This window comes from Jaculus jaculus, chromosome 9, assembly GCF_020740685.1.
Source record: "Jaculus jaculus isolate mJacJac1 chromosome 9, mJacJac1.mat.Y.cur, whole genome shotgun sequence".
Lineage (NCBI taxonomy): Eukaryota > Metazoa > Chordata > Mammalia > Rodentia > Dipodidae > Jaculus > Jaculus jaculus.
In genome coordinates, this window is record NC_059110.1 from 127,954,795 (window position 1) to 127,971,694 (window position 16,900).

Genomic DNA, 16,900 nt, shown 5'->3' on the forward strand with positions numbered 1-16,900 from the left:
AGTGTGTATCTGTGTGTGTGTGTGTGTGTGTGTGTGTGTGTGTGTGTGTGCATGCACATGTGGGATAGGCTCATGTGTACAGGTACTCATGACACATGTGCATGCATTTAGAGACCAGAGGAGTCGTGTGTCCTCCTCGATCCCTCTCCCAGCTTATTTCCCTGAGACCCTGACGTTCACTGAAACCGCTCCTTTGTTTCTCTGTCAGGATGACTGACCTGGGGGCCCCAGGGGTCTTCCCATCCATAGTCCCCGCAGCACTGGAACTTCAGGAATGGCAACCACACCTAGATTTTTTATGGGAATACTGGGAGCACAGGTCCCGGTGCTTACCTTGCACACTATTCTGAACATATGGGGTACTACTTTTTAACAGTCTCTACATTACTATATGTGAATCTGGATTAATGTAGACCCCAGAAATAATCACATATGTTCATTAATTTTCAACGGACAGATGTTGACTTTCTTTTTTTCCTTTATTTACTTGTGGGGAGGACGCATTCTATATGTAGAGAAAATGAGCATGCTAGGGCCTCAAGCCACAGCAAATGAACTCTAAAGGCATTTGCCACCTTATGCATCTAGCTTATGTGGGTAATGAAAGATTGAACATGGGTACTTAGGCTTCCAAGCAAGTGCCTTAACTACTAAGCCATCTACCTAGCCCTGTATTTTGACTTCCATGGTGACATAGGTAGTGGAATAAGCCCTAGATCAGTGATGTGAGAATTTATATCCACTCTTCATCAAATAACTGTAAGACCAGAGCAGAATAACCAGCTTAAATTTTGGAGTCTTCATTTCCTCACTCATTAAAAATTAGTGATGCTGGACTTGAGAGATTGCATAGTAGTTAATGTGTTTGCCTGCAAAGCCTAAGGATCCAGGTTCAATTCTCCAATACTCACAGAAGCAAGATGCCCAAGGTGGCACATGCATCTGTAGTTTTTTGCAGTGGCTAGAGGTGCTGGTATGCCCATTCTCTGTCTCTCTCTGTCTCTGTCTCTCTCTCCACCTACCTCTTTCTCCCTTCAAATAAGTAAATAAATAATTTTTAAAATTAGGGAATCACGCCGGGTATGGTGGTGCACGCCTTTAATCCCAGCACTCGTGAGGCAGAGGTAGGAGGATCGCTGAGAGTTCAAGGCCACCCTGAGACTACATAGTGAATTCCAGGTCAGCCTGAGCCAGAGTGAGACCCTACCTTGAAAAAAACAAAACAAAAAACAAACAAACAAAAAAAAAATTAGGGAATCACAATTTGGGAATCATGAGGTATCTCACAAACTTGTGAACCTCAGTTTTGTGTCCTTATCCTATTTTAACAAAGAATTGATATAACAAACCCAGGAAGGATAAATTATGAATTATTGAGTTAAGTTATGGAGAAGTCATAATTGTTCATCTTTGTTTAAGGGAGGCAAATTGATATCTAGGAACAAGCCTAGGCAGTTCCACACACATGTGGAAAATCACACATTAAAGCCCCTTCAAATAACAGACTGGAGAGGATTAATAAATAGGGAAGAACTCAGCGATCAAAGGTAAAACTTACATGTAATCAAAGTAAGAGGGTACACCAAACCCATGACACAGATAGAAGTCAAAAAGAAAAATACCCAAGTGAGGTAATATTTTCCCCTTCCCAGCCAGACTGATCCCAGCAACACTTGGAAAGAGGGACAGACTCAAGTGTGGATGCTCAGGCCAGGCCACAGGGCAAAAGGAAGAGTAGAGAGGGGGAAAGAGACTGGGCCATGTGAGACACCGCTTTATGTGAATCAGACATCGAATTGGGGTGCGTCTTGTCGTCAGGCTTAGATGTATAAACAGGGAACTTACTGGTTTGGGCTTTGGGCTGACTGAGGACTGACCCAGACAGGCACAGCTGGATAAGCGGGAAGTTCCTGCCAGGCTGTCACCGGAAGCCTTGTAGAAATACGATCAGGTCCAAGTTTGAGTTTTGCAAGATGGACAGAATGGCATCTTCTTGTTCCCTTTTGGGGCTTCTATCCCTAACTAACTGCCTGAAAGAAAAATGAAAAAAAGAGAAAATAAAAGAAAAGAAAGGAAAGGAAAAGAAAAGAAACACCTCATCCTTCTTTCTCATTCATTAGCATGGTTCTATCTATCACATTTCTGAAAAGATTAATATACCTTGTTGGAACATAATTCATAAGATCTTGATGTGTATGTGAACTCCAACAATGTTATTTTCCTTTTATTTTATGGGTGTTCACACATATCATAAGATTAAATCATGGCACCTATTAAACAATAACACTCTATACCTATAATTCTCATGCCAAGACAAGTATCATCTCATTTCTTGCCTCTATGAGTTTGGCTACTTTAAGTATACTCCAGTAAGTGGTCTCACCCAAGGTTTGCCTCCATGCCAGGCTTATTTTACATTGCATTATATCCTCAAGATCCATCCCTGCTGCAGTCTTCTTCCTCAAGGCTGAATGGTATTTCTCTATGTGTGTATGTAATTTTGTATTTATCTCTCTGGGTACACTTTGGTTGTTTCTGCTTCTTAGGTCCTGTAAGCAATAATATTGTGAACACTGTGTGCAAATTTTTTTCTTGAGTTCCTTATATCGATTGTTCTGGGCATATACTCAAATATGAAATTTCTGGATCATATATTAATACCATCTTTATTTTTAAAAAAGAACTGCCACATGATTTTTTTTTCTATGCAGTGCATAAGGGTTTTGATATTTCGACATCATGCCAAGCATGTTATTTTCTAGTTGGTTTTTCAGTAGCCATTATAATGAACATGGGATGGTATCTCATTGTGCCTTTTGTTTTCTTTCTTCTTCTATGTTCAAATCTACATGTTCTTTCTTTCCTTCTTTCTGTCTTTCTTTTTTTTTTTTTTTTTGGTTTAAAACAGGGTCTCATATGATGCAGACTGGCTTTGAACTCCCAATCCTCCTGCCTTCACCTCCCAAATGCTGGGATTGCAGCCACTCACAACAATGTCTGGCTTCAGTGCCATTTTTCTCTTCCTCCTCTCTAGTGTCTAATGATTAGTGAGGATTCACGTCTTTGCTTGCATATTATCTTGGAGAAAAGACACACTAAATCACTGGCCTGTATTTTTTTCTTTCAATCTTTGTTTACCTTTGGAACTATGTTTTTTTTTTTTCTTTTTTTTTTAACATGTTCTGGTTTTAGCCCCTTATGATTTACGTCAATTGCAATTTTTCTCCCTTTCCATGGGCTATTTTTTAACTCTACTTTTTTGTCTATATATGCAGAGAAAATTTACCTTTTGACATACTCTGATTTAGCATTTTTTGTTGTTTTTTACACATTTATATGTCAAATTCAAGAAACCATTGCCCAACTTGATGTCATGGAGTTAGTCTATTATTTTTTTTCCATTGGAGTTTTTATACTTTTAACTTTTACATTCAGCTATTTGATTCATTCTTAGTCATTTTTTAAAAGATTTTGTTTATTTTTATTTATTTATTAGAGACAGAGAGAGGGAGGGAAAAAGAAATTGAGAAAGAGACAGAGAGAGAGAGGGAGAGAGAGAGAATGGGTGCACAAAGGCTATTAACCACTGCAAACAAACGCCAGATGCATGTGCCACCTTGTGCATCTGGCTTATATGGGACTTGGAGAATCAAACCTGGGTCCTTAGGTTTTGCAGGTGAGCATCTTAACCTATAAGCTATTTCTCTAGCCCTTTTTAATTTTTAGTTTTAAGAATTTTTATTTCAGTTAGTTTTTATATCTAGTATAAGGATGGAACTTTATTTTTATTTTTATGTACGGAGTGGCTGTCCTACCCCAAGAGACTGGTGCATTTATAACACCACAGTGAACACTGATAACCCCACCGAGGAGGGCCCTCAGTGGAATAGTGGGGAGAGGTGACAGAGGAGTAAAACCCTATGGATATGTGACCAGTATGCAATAGATTCTTAAAATGAAGTTCTTAAAAAAAATAGATGTTGTATTTTGTTTAAAATAACAATTTATGTTCCAAGCAAAAGAGAGAGGAAGGTGGAACTTTCCCTTGAATGCTTTGTTCTCACTCATATATAGCCTCCTCTATTGTAAGCATCCCTCACCGAAGGGTGCATTGGTTAGAATTAGTGAGAGTACCTTCACACCCTTGTTCATCAAAGAGCAGGCATTGTCTTAGAATTCATTCCTGAAGTTGTACATCAACAGGTTTGGGAACGTGCACAATGCACAAGCACAATTACGGATCATGCAAAATGTTCTCACTGCCCTCAGAGTGATCTACATTTTCTCTACATATCAATTTTCTCAACTCCTGGGTACCATTGATCTTTGCAATATTTTCAGAGTTTTGCCATCTCTACAACTGTACAGAATCTGAATTACCCCACCAATGCCTTTCTCTCACTGGCTTCTCTCTCATTATAATAGGCATGCAAGATTTGTCCATATCATTGATTGATAACACATTGATAACCTACTGAAAGACATATTGATTGCTTCCAAGTTTAGCTGGTTATGCCCAAAGCTGCTATAGATGTCTATGCCCAAGTTCACACATGGAAATACATCTGCTGTTTCTTTGGGTACATAGTAAGAAGGGTAATTCCTGGATGTGAGAAAACTGCCTTCCAAAATGCTCCACATTCCCCATTCCTGGGAGGAATGAATGACAGTTCCATGTTCCCACAACCTTACCAGTGCTTGGTGAAAATGTTACTGCTATGGATTTCAGCCATGCTGTGTTTGAGAATCTCACTGTTGTATTCATTTACATTTCCTTTCTTTAATCTCTTCACCTTTAGTATTTTGCATTTTTAACTGCTGAAGTATCTCCCTGTGGTGGTTTGATTCAGGTGTCCCCCATAAACTTAGGTGTTCTGAATGCTAGGTTCCCAGCTGATGGATATTTGGGAATTAATGCCTCCTGGAGGGAGTGTATTGTTGGGGGTGGGCTTATGGGCTTTATAGCCAGTTTCCCTATGCCAGTGTTTGGCACACCCTCCTGTTGCTGTGGTCCATCTTCTGTTGGCCAGGGGGTGATGTCCACCCTCTGCTCATGCCATCGTTTTCCCCTGCCATCGTGAAGCTTCCCCTCGAGCCTGTAAGCCAAAATAAATCTCCTTTTCCCAGAAGCTGCTCTTGGTTGGGTGATTTCTAACAGCAATGCGAACCAGACTGCAACACTCCCCAACCCTAGGACTATGTTTTTAATTCCCTTTGCCTCCTATTAAGCTTTGGGAAACTCATTTAGGTTACATATCCTTGTATTTCCAAAATAGGCACCAAAATTTATAACTCAGAATATATTCCAAAGGAGACCAACCTTACAATCTCTCTACTGATAAAATGGGCCATTCCATTTTTTAATTCAGTTTACTTCAAGTGACATACTTTTATTCTCTGTAGTTAACAGCTTGTTAATTAACAGTTCTGTCATTCATACCTTCATAGATCATGACAAGTTCATCTTATATATGATAGTTCTCCAGTTTGTGTAACAACAGTACTATGGTATTTGTCAGGGTCAATTGTTGTTGGTCACTTTGTAAGTTGTCATGTGGTGGAAGCACATATTCTCTATGAAGCTTTTTTTATGGCAAACATGAGAAAATTCTCATAAGTGTACACAGATTATTTATAGTTATGGCTTTAAAAATGACTCCTGAGTTTGAAGAATGAGAAATTATGTGACAAAGGTTATTCTTGGTTTGAAGACAAAACCAGTTCATTTTTCAGATTTTGTCCATGTTTTTCTATGTAAATATGTGTAGGATAACTGTCACTCCTTTATCTCTAGCTCTTACATTACCATCACCTTGGGTTAGAGTGGCGACATCTTTAGACCAATACTTGTCCCCAAATATATTTTGCTTTCATGAAAAAAAGTTAGAATGTTTTAAAGCAGCCCCATGGAGTTCATCTGGCCTTCTATTGATATCTTAAAGCTAAAATGTATCACAATATCAAATTTCCCATTTTCTTTTACTTCATCTCTTTGTATAACATTTCGAAGTTTCTCTCTTTCTCTTTCTTTATCCCCTCCTCTCTGCCATATATTTGTACATGTAGATATGCAAACATGCACATGCATGTGTGTGTGATGTGTGTGTTTATGCACCGTGTAAGTGTCTAAAATAAATAATTCCCCTTGAATAAAATACAGAACATGTACATATACATCTTTTCTTCCTGCTGTTATTCTAGGCAAAAAAAGAAAAAAGAAAAAAGTCCATTACCAATTCTTAAGTCTGCAGTGACAAATGCCATCTTCCTCTTGGATTCATCTATGGGTGCCATTTGCATGTTGATTTCTTTGTAGCCCTAATAGTTAAATTTCAAAGCACATCTTTTCTTTTATCTTCAGCTGAATGAGACATCAAAATAAGGGCCAGATAAAGGCGGAAGTCCTTTGTCTGAAGCTGCCCAGGCCTGGCCAGCTGTGATGAAAGCCATCTGATGTCTCACAGCCTTCTTGTCTGACCTCACGCTGGAGCTTGCCTCTTTCATTTGGGAGACGTTAAAGGAATATTGCGTCCTAGCACACAAATGTCACACAGGACAAGAGGAGGCCTGTTGATTGTGGTGTCTGAACAGGACAGTTACATAAACTGTTTATTAGACAATGCACCATTGATCACACAGGGAATGCATGCCCACTTTTACCACAGGTTCCAAGTCCAAGCTCATGTTATATCACAACAGATGCCTGTGAGATTATGTGTTCTTTTTGTTGACATCTGGCCTGGCACTATCATGTTTAATTTTCTAATGTAGATCATGTGATCCAGTGTCTTGGTAATCAGATTAATTAGAAGAAATACCTATGAATAAAATCATATCTGAAGGTAGGGGAGGAGGGATCAGCAGCAGGTTAGAATATAGTCAATTGGTCTTGGTGAACTTTGAGTGGAATTAATAGTGATCTGAGCTAACCAAAAAAAAAAAAAAAAAAGGAAAAAAAAATGAAATAACTTAAAGACACAAATAGGAGAGCATGAAAAGAAAAAAGAATAGACCAACAGCCACAAAATACAAGCAGTGTATTGAAAACTATAAAGTATGCTATGCTACTTACTTTCTCATCTCTGAGACAAAATGCCAGACCAAGGCAATATAAGGAGGACATTTATCTCAGTTTATGGTTGGAAGAAATGTATGACATCATGACCAAGAAGGCTTGGTGACAGGAGCATGAAGCAGCTGGTCACATTCCATCTATGGTCAGAAAACAGAGAGTAAGAACGCTGGTGCTCAGTTTTCAATCTCCTTTTTATTCACTCCAGGACCCAAGCCCAAAGATGGTGCTGACCACAGTTAGGGTGGTACTTCCCACCTCCATTCACCAAATCTACAAATCCCTTCAGAGATATGTTTAGATATTCATCTCTAGATGTTGACAATAGATTAATTAATCTGCTCACATTTCTGCAGAAGTAGTTTCCATTTAAAAATATTTTTATATATTTATAAGTGAAAGAGAGAGAGAGAGAGAGGTGCACCAGAGCCTCTTGCCACTGCAAATACACTCCAGATGCATGAGCCACTTTGTGTGTATGGCTTTATATTGGTGCTATGGCATGAAACTCAGAACAGGAGGCTCTGCAAGCAAATGCCTTTAATGGTGGAGCTCTCTCGCCAGCCTTAGTCTCTCTCTCTCTCTCTCTCTCTCTCTCTCTCTCTCTCTCTCTCTCTCTCTCTCTCTCTCTCTCTGTCTCATCTTTTGGTTGTTCAAGGTAGGGTCTCATTCTAGCACACAGGCTAACCAGGAATTCACTATGTGATCTCAGGATGGCCTCAAACTCACTGCGATCCTTCTACCTCTATCTCCGGAGTGCTGAAACTAAAGAATAGATAATTTACATCCAATGAAATAAATACATATAAAGATGCTTAACAGTTACCTAAACTTAATACTTTGTGTTTTTAAGAGAAAATAGAACAATGATCATCTGAGGATATTTTCCCTCCAACTAGCATTATAGCAACAATAGTAACACATGTGTTTACATCTTGAGCCCCGGAGGGTCAAGAACATTGGACAATTTTACATGTTGCGTCCCTAGCTATGTTTTCAGATGCAGCTTCTGGAAGACCTTTTGATAAAGTGAGTTTGACCCACTTCTTCTGCGACTCTCCTGTGTCCTTCACAGGCCTAGAATGCAAATGCACTTGCTTTCTCCAATATGACTTTCAGTTTGTTCAAACTGCCCTCTTCTCCTATATGTGACAGAGCTACCAAACTGGACTTTTTTCTTTTCTTTTCTTTTTTTTTTTTTTTTCGAGGTAGGGTCTCACTCTAGTTCAAGCTGACCTGGAATTCACTATGGAGTCTTAGGGTGGCCTCGAACTCATGGTGATCCTCCTACCTCTGCCTCCCGAGTGCTGGGATCAAAGGTGTGCGCCACCATGCCCAGCTAAACTGGACTTTTAAAAAAATTATTCTTTTCCCAGAACCTGCCTGTGCTTTTCTACCTTGGAACCTTTGCTCAGGATATTTCTGCAGCTTTGGTGCTCATTGGATATTGTTGGTCTTTTGAAGTCCTTCTATCTGCTTACCCCCACACACATGCTTTTCTCCAGCTCTTCTTTCTCCTTCCTTTGGCTTTTAGTTTTATTTTTAGCACATGTGCATTTGTGTGGGCACATGTGCTTGTTAGCACATGTGTGTGCACATGTTTGAATGTGCATGTGGAGGACAGAGTGATATGTTGGGTATCTCCACATTATTTTTTAACACAAGATCTCACATTGGACCTAAGACTCATTGGTTTATTTTCTAGTAGAGGTAGCTAGTGAACCCCAGAAGTCTGCCAATCTCTATCTCCATTACTGGGTTTACAGGCATGTGCAACCATGCCCAGCTTTTGAACATGGGTACTAGAGATCCCAAGTCATGCTATTATGTCCACTGAGCCATCTACCCACTCTCTCTCTTCCAGTTTATATTATAATCTAACTGCTTGTCCATCTCTTCTATGCTTTCCTCCAGTGAGACTTTTTGATCCAATATGGCAAATATATTGATCTTCGGGATTTTTCTTTGTTTATACCTCAATCTACAATACACAGAATTCAGGACCTTGCAGATACCAAAGGATACTAAAACATAACAGGGAAAGAGTAAGATCGTGTGATACATAAAATTGTATAGGGAGCTAGAACTGTTCAGTTTACAGGCTGGCATTCAGAGAACCTTTACTTTCAGCTTTTACCAGTAGTGAAATATACATGGGTGTGATCTTAAAGGCAGGGGATTCCCCCCTCCCATTGTCTCTATGAAGCAACTAGAACCATGTTTGATATACATTCATAAGTATTTGTCAAATAAATTAATTAATGGAATATAAAATGATATAGATTTTCTATAAAATTTAAAGGAAATACATGGAAAAATGTATTTCACTATGAAATTGATTTTATGGGGATTAAACCAAGTCCTCTCTCCCTACTTCTCTGTAGGGTCTTACATTCAGTCTTTCTCATTCCTTTAAGACATTGCTCTTATTTCTTTCCTTTAAATAGTCATCTGTTCTCTCAACTGCTGACTGGAGTCTTTAGCACTAAGTTAAAACACTACTTAAAGGTAGCTTGGGAGATGGCTCATTGGATAATGTGATTCCCCCATAAACATGAGGACATGAGTACAGATCCCCAGCACCCATGTCAAAGCTGGGCATGGTGGGATGTGTTCCTGCAATCCATGTCCTGGGGAGATGGAGACAGCCAGATAGACACCTGCATCTTGCTAGCTTGTAAGTCTAGCAAAATCAGTGAGCTCTGGATTTATTGAGCGACTTTGTCTTTAGCATTAAGGTGGAGAATGACTGATGAAGACACTTAATGTTGACTTTTGATCTCCACATGCATTTGCATACATGCACGCACCCTCCCCCCCACATGCACACACACAAACATGCTATGTATACATATACACATCATACACACACAAATATTCTTATTAAAAAAAAAAACTGGGCTTGTTGCCACACACTTGTTATTCTAAGATTTGGGGAGCTAGAAAAATTGTAAGACCAGTCTGGACTATATAGTGCGACCCTGTCTTGAAGGAAAGAACCAACAACCCCCCACTCCAACACATCCAGTTTAAACAAGATTCCTATTCTTTGGCCAGACAGCTATGGTTTGGGGGACAGAGTGACATAGCTACGTGGTCTTTTCACAAAGGCTATAGAGGACAAATATTCAATAATTTCAAGCATATTTTTTTCCAGTGTGAAGGAAAAAAAAGAATCTTCTCAAGAAATAACTAGGTTTACGTTTAGTTTCAGTGCCTGACCTCATGCCCCATTGGGTACTCAGCCACCAGCCATCTAGTACTTAAGGAAGAGGGATAACGCAAGAATAAAAGTGTAAGCAGCCTCTTGAGGCCATTTCACAGTTGTCATGACACTGCCTCAGAACTTCGGATAATTATGAGCAGAGAAAATAGAGTCCACGTCCTTACGGGAGTAGCTACAAAGTCACATCTCACAGACCACCAATAGCTAGGTATAGGCCACTGGTTGACACCACAAATGCACTCATCTGTAATTTATATCTTTAGTTATTGTACTCACTTGACACTTAACTGACTACTTTAGTTTTCTTATGTTATTTTGTTTTATCTTTGCATTTATTCTCTGGTGTTTGTGTTCTACATTCAGAGCAATCATGTTTACCTGGATTCTAAAAGTTTTCCATTTGTTTTTCTGTTTTAGAATAAATAATGTTCAGTTACATGTGCTGCCTAAGTGTTATCCATCTATTTCATTTTATAATAGTTAAACTCAGGATTTATAATTTATTTTTTTATAAGCATGGCTAAAAGCACAGACTTTGTAGGCAAAATGTCTGAATTCAGATAATAACTTCATTCAATGCTTACATCATGGTGGACAAAATACTTCAACTTAAACTCTCTTTGATAGTCTCCCCTGGAATTAAATGAAAGTACAACTGCCTCATACACAGTTTCTATCATGTGGTAAGTTTTCAGAAGCTGCTAATATTGTCATTTTTACTTTAGTCAATCCTTAAAGGAGAAAATAATATATATTGTAGCCTGGTTTTGTGGTTAAGTGAAATTTGATTTTTGATTTGCCACTTGTTTACTGAGCTAAATTTCCCTTCAGTTCACTAAGATGTGTGTGAGAACCTAATATGGCTTTAGGAAGCATCGTAGCCCAGCTGCCCCTGTGTGTTCTCCTGGCATCTGAGGTCTACACTGCTAAGGATGAAACAGTGATCTCCCAACTCTAGCTTTCTTCTTGGAAGTTTCAGCTTCAAGGACACACAATACAGGATGAGGAGACAGAGACGGAAAGAACATTACCAGAAGGAACTTCAGGCTGGAGTCAAACCCTGCCCCGCTGCCTGGGCCTGGGGGTGTGGATCAGGTTTGGTTGCTTCCTTACATTGCTCCGTCTCTCAAGGCTACTTGATTTCATTAGTTGACAAGCACACACGCCACCCCTTGGTTAGTACACTGAGCTCTGTCTGACTTCCAATTATTGAAAATTCCTTCCAGATTCAGGCCTTGGGTTGTCTGTCAATCTTAGTTTATAAGGTCATAAATTTACATCTTTTCTGTCTTTACATAACTCTTTTACTGGTAGATAGGGAGGGACTTTGTCCAGTCCTAAATGGAGGCCATTTTTTTTTTCTTAAACCAGAAACTTGGGTCACCTAATTGTCAAGTTTATTTGACTCTTGTTTTTATTCAACCTAAAAATTTAGATGTGAACATTATCCAGGTATAACGCTTCCTTAAGCAAATACAGAATGTTATTGAATAAAGAACATATAGAATTTTGAACTAATAATACTAAAGTTTCCAGAAAACAGGTTAATGTCTCAAGGAGTTTTCTTTAGGAGCAAGTAATTTGTGACCTCCCAAATGAAAACAAACTCTAAGATATTAAGGGTGATAGTTGAGTATTATTATTCTTGTTTAAGAATTATAAATATTGTGGGTATAAGACTCTCAAAGTACAAGTAATATTAAATATCTATGCACCTATTTTTTCTCTCTCTCTCATGCTCACCTTTTCTGGGAGTGAGATATTTGATTCAAATAACAGATAGAAAAAATATATCTGCCTGATATAATAATTAAATTGCAAAATGGTTATTTTTAATGTGTATACATTTTAGTCTTTAAAATTTGCCATGGATCAGAGAATCATTTTTGTATGGGTTTGACTGATCTTTACAAAAAATACTGTAATTTATATAAATTTTGATTTTTTAAAAGGCTACTTTGTAGTTTTCATTGGACTGATATTTATGTTTATTTCTACTACAAGAATAAAAATGTGTTCATCCTGACTTACAGATAGGCCATTGTTCCAATGGACTGCTGAGTATAAAGAAATTCAAAATTTAGTCACATTTTTTAAAAAATCAGTTGCTCTAAAATTTACTAAAAACAATGCCATCATCAATAATAGAAGCACAACAATTACCATTGGGAATACATAATCTACAAAATGCATCCCAACTTTTACAGATTTTTTCTAGAAGACTATAACAGTGTATGTTTACTTGTAATGAAAATAGTATTTGACCTCTAATTGAGTTTCTACTAGCTAGGTAGGACTCATATGTTAATCTTCTTCCTTACTTTGGAGGAGGTAAAAAAAAATGTATACCTCAAGATTCCTATTCTTACATGATTTCCCCATTTTCTAATAATTACACACAAAATAACGTACAAAGTAAATTGATAAGACTGAGGAAAGAGCAGAAGCACATGACTGTGGATTAAGAAACATCAGTCACAGTTTATTCCTAAGTTTCTCTTTCTTGACAACAGAGATCCTCAATATTGTGGTGGTATACTCAAAACCCAATAAAAATACAAATCCCCCTCTAGCCTTCTCTCTCTTCCTCTTTTTTTCTTTCCATTCAACTCCTTTCTCTTCATTTAGTCCCAACAAGTAGTTTTCATAAATTTTTTTTTTTTTTTTTTTTTTTTGGTTTTTCGAGGTAGGGTCTCACTCTGGTCCAGGCTGACCTGGAATTAACTCTGTAGTCTCAGGGTGGCCTTGAACTCATGACGATCCTCCTATCTCTGCCTCCCGAGTGCCGGGGTTGGGATTAAAGGTGTGCACCACCAAGTCCGGCAAATTTTCATTTTAAAAGTAACACTGCAACTAATATTTTTTTTAAATGATTCAGTTTTTTTTTGTTGTTGTTGTTGTTTTGTTGTTTTTTTTTTTTTTTTTTGGTATCCTGTTCTTTCCTCTGCTAATCTCTAGAAACTCTTACTTACATGTTGGAGAGTTTAGAAGTAACCCTATGAAGAAAAAATTTCCAAGGTCTTGGGTTAACCATATGTTGCCTATTTTTGGAATTTCTTCCAAAAACATAAATGAAAGTGAAGAGAATGTTACCCTTTTGATGGCATGTGTATGCATTTCAACAGAAAATAAGAAGCATAAGTTACCCTATCAAGTAGAAAATAAATTTCAATAAATATACATATACTCAAGAGGATCCAGATATTACTTCTACTGTGGACCCTTAGAGTATGTCACTCATAGAACTATTATTATATAATAATAAGAAACTCTTCTGGTTGTAATGGCTGTGTGATGCTAAGATCTGTAAATTATAAGATATAGGCCATTTGAAACTGGCAAATAAGAAAATTCTTTGATCTGAGTTCAGTATAAAATGAAGTAGTCTGTCTTGGAAATTGGAGGAAAACTCTTAACAGTCTTGATGTATTTGCTATAGAAAAGCAGTATTTATATAATGATGTTATTTAGGGGCTGTTTTGTGTTTGTGGGTTGGAGAAGATTGCGTGAGATCCTTGATGAGGGGAGAAATGAGTGTCATTTACATTCCACTTCATCATGCAGAGAAGAAGGACATATTACTAGCATGTTCACCAAGCATTAAGTAAGATAAAGTATATGTCATCTAATATGCAATGACTTCACTGATAAGTGAGGTGTTCTTTCTGAGTCCACTGCCAATATGAGAAGGATAAATCCTGTGCAGTGTAATTCATCGTCACCTTTATCCAATAACAGCCAAACCCAGCCTTAAAAACTTAGAAAGATGATGTGGGAGAGTGCTTATCTGTTACCAGGTTCTATCACCAACTTTTTAATCTCCATTACAGCTGAAAGCATAGTGAGCACAGTTAACTGGAAGACAGGTTATCAATGGATCACTGACATTAATTATCCTAATCTGCTATCTGTCAATCTTGAGTCAAATTCTTAATTAAGGAGCAGATGTGAAGAATTTAAATTTATCTTCCTTTTGGTCTACATTTTCTTCTTTCTATGGAAAAGAATTATACATTAGGCAAATGGTTAGTAAGAAAAAAGTATAAGGAAAGGGGCTTGGATATTTCAAGAAAATACATTAGATCTCCATGTCTTCCTAGATTTCCAGTGAATTTTACACTTCTCATAAACACAATAGTTCCTATGAACAACAAAATCTGGGATCAATAGAATTATCTGATTCAGTAGAATTGTTAGAATCAACTAATTACCCCTAACGTATTATTATTAATTTTTTATTTATTCTTATTTATTTGAGAGCAACAGACAGAGAGAGAAATAGGCAGAGAGAAAGAGAGAATGGAGGCGCAAGGGCTTACAGCCACTGCAAACGAACTCCAGACATGTGTGCCCCCTTGTGCATTTGGCTAACGTGGATCCTGGGGTATTGAGCCTTGAACCGGGGTCCTTAGGCTTCACAGGCAAGTGCTTAACCACTAAGCCATCTCTCCAGCCCAATTGTTATTATTTATCTTATAAACATATGTCTTATTAGATGCTTAAAGCTGAGATTAAATGTATTTTTGTAATTCCCCATCTAATCTGTCCCCAACAGTTTAAATGGGTGGGTAGTTAATTGCCTTTTTTTCTTTCTTTTTTTTGTTATTGGTTTTGTTTTTTATTTTGTGTTTTGAGGTAGGGTCTCACTCTAGTCCAGGCTGACCTGGAATTCACTGTGTAATCTCATGGTGGCCTCGAATTCTTGACCATCCTCCTACCTCTGCCTCCTGAGTACTGGGATTAAAGGTATGAGCCACCACGCCTGGCTAATTGCCTTTCTTGATGTCCTTTCATACTCTCAAACAGTATTTACAATTAATCACATTTTTAGTTGTTATTTGCTTATTTTACCTTTTTGTTTGTAATTCCTCTTGCTTAATTGTCTTACCAAAAATGGTCTCACTCTGACACCATTTTAACTCTTCTGAATGTAAGCTAGTTTACCAGCCCTTTAGTACCCTCCACAAATCAAGTGTTGGGCTTCTAGAAATGAAGAAATAGAGCTTTGGTATACATATGTTGACATGAGCAATTCAGTTGCACCCATATGAGTGTATCTGTTCAACTCAACAAGTGAATAGGTCATCCAACAAGAAACAGAAAACACAGAAATGAACCTTTCTTGGAAGCATGGTAGCAAGGTGCTGACAGCTTAATGAATGACTTGTCTATTATGAGAGGAGGACACCTTGCGATGCCAAGAGCAAATATTTAAAAGAATATGCAATGCAGGAAATGTGCGTGTGCTCTATATATAGGACCCTCAGATTGTCTGCATCACTAACAGATGGGCAGAGTTTTAGAAATCTTATTTTATAACATGCAAAATCAGTCTTGTCAGATACACTTTGAGATCTGGGGATTAATGGAGCGTGACATGTAGAGGAAAATGGAAATTCTACTGTGTGTGCTGAGGAATTGGGACTTTGGGGGATAGATTAGCTCAATAGATAAAATTACTTCTATGTTTTACAAATATAAGTATGATCTCACTTATAATTTAATAATGGATGCCCCCAGGTGTCCTGAAATTGGAAAGTCGGTAACATCTGAGATGCTTGCACATCATACAAACCCCATGTTGAAGAACTAAGAGATCAGAAGAATGAGAAATTTACTTGTCCCTGAAGTGATGGCATTCATCAATGTTAAAAAGAATCAAAGTAGGTTGACTTGAAGACTATAATTTAATTATAAATGAACTTCATTTGGAGTTATGGTTTATATAATTTTTAAATTAAGTATAGCAGGATGACTGACTGACAGGTTAGGTCTCATATAGACCATCAATTTCATCCACTGTTATGTGCATTTATGTGCATGCATTTTTGTAAGTATAAGGAATTATACCAAACAACTCTCAGGGGTTAATAACTATGAATTCAATTTTTTGCATGGCAGTTTAGAGCACAAGATAGTTTCCATCAAAGAGAGAGAGGATAAACATCCTGTAAATATCTAAAACCCAAAGATATTTATACTATTGAAATGTTAGCACTAATGCAATGGTTAGTTGATAGCACAGAAGACTTATTTTCCTGCCATCCTGATGTGCATTTCCAGCCATCATTTATTATTTTTCACTAGCAAGTGGTTCAGCATCTATGGGCTTTGCTGTATGCCTAAGTCAGAAAAATCACCGAGTTGAACACCTGGCATGAGCTTCTCATTCTTTCTGTGGTAACTATCTCAACACTGTGGGCTTTTGCAGAGTCTCGTTGAAGAGATCTTTCAGTGGCAAAACATTTCCATAGAAATGAAAGTTACCCAGAAGTTAAGAGTTCACGTGACATTGGCAAGAGAAAGATCACCCAGGCCTGGTTTCCAGGCATGAGGACCTGAGTTTGGTTCCCCAAGTACCCACACAAAAATACTGAACGTAAGACTGTAATCTTAGCACTGAAGAGATAGAGGTAGGAGAATCCCAAGGGTTGCAAATCAAGGCAAATTGGTGAATTAAGTGAGACATGCTGTCTCATGAAAAAAAAAAAAAAAGGAAAGAAAGACAACCAAAAAAAGAAAAAAGAAAAAAAAAGATGGAGAGCAGTTGAGCATGACACCCCATATCAACCACTGGCTTCCACATACATATATACACACAT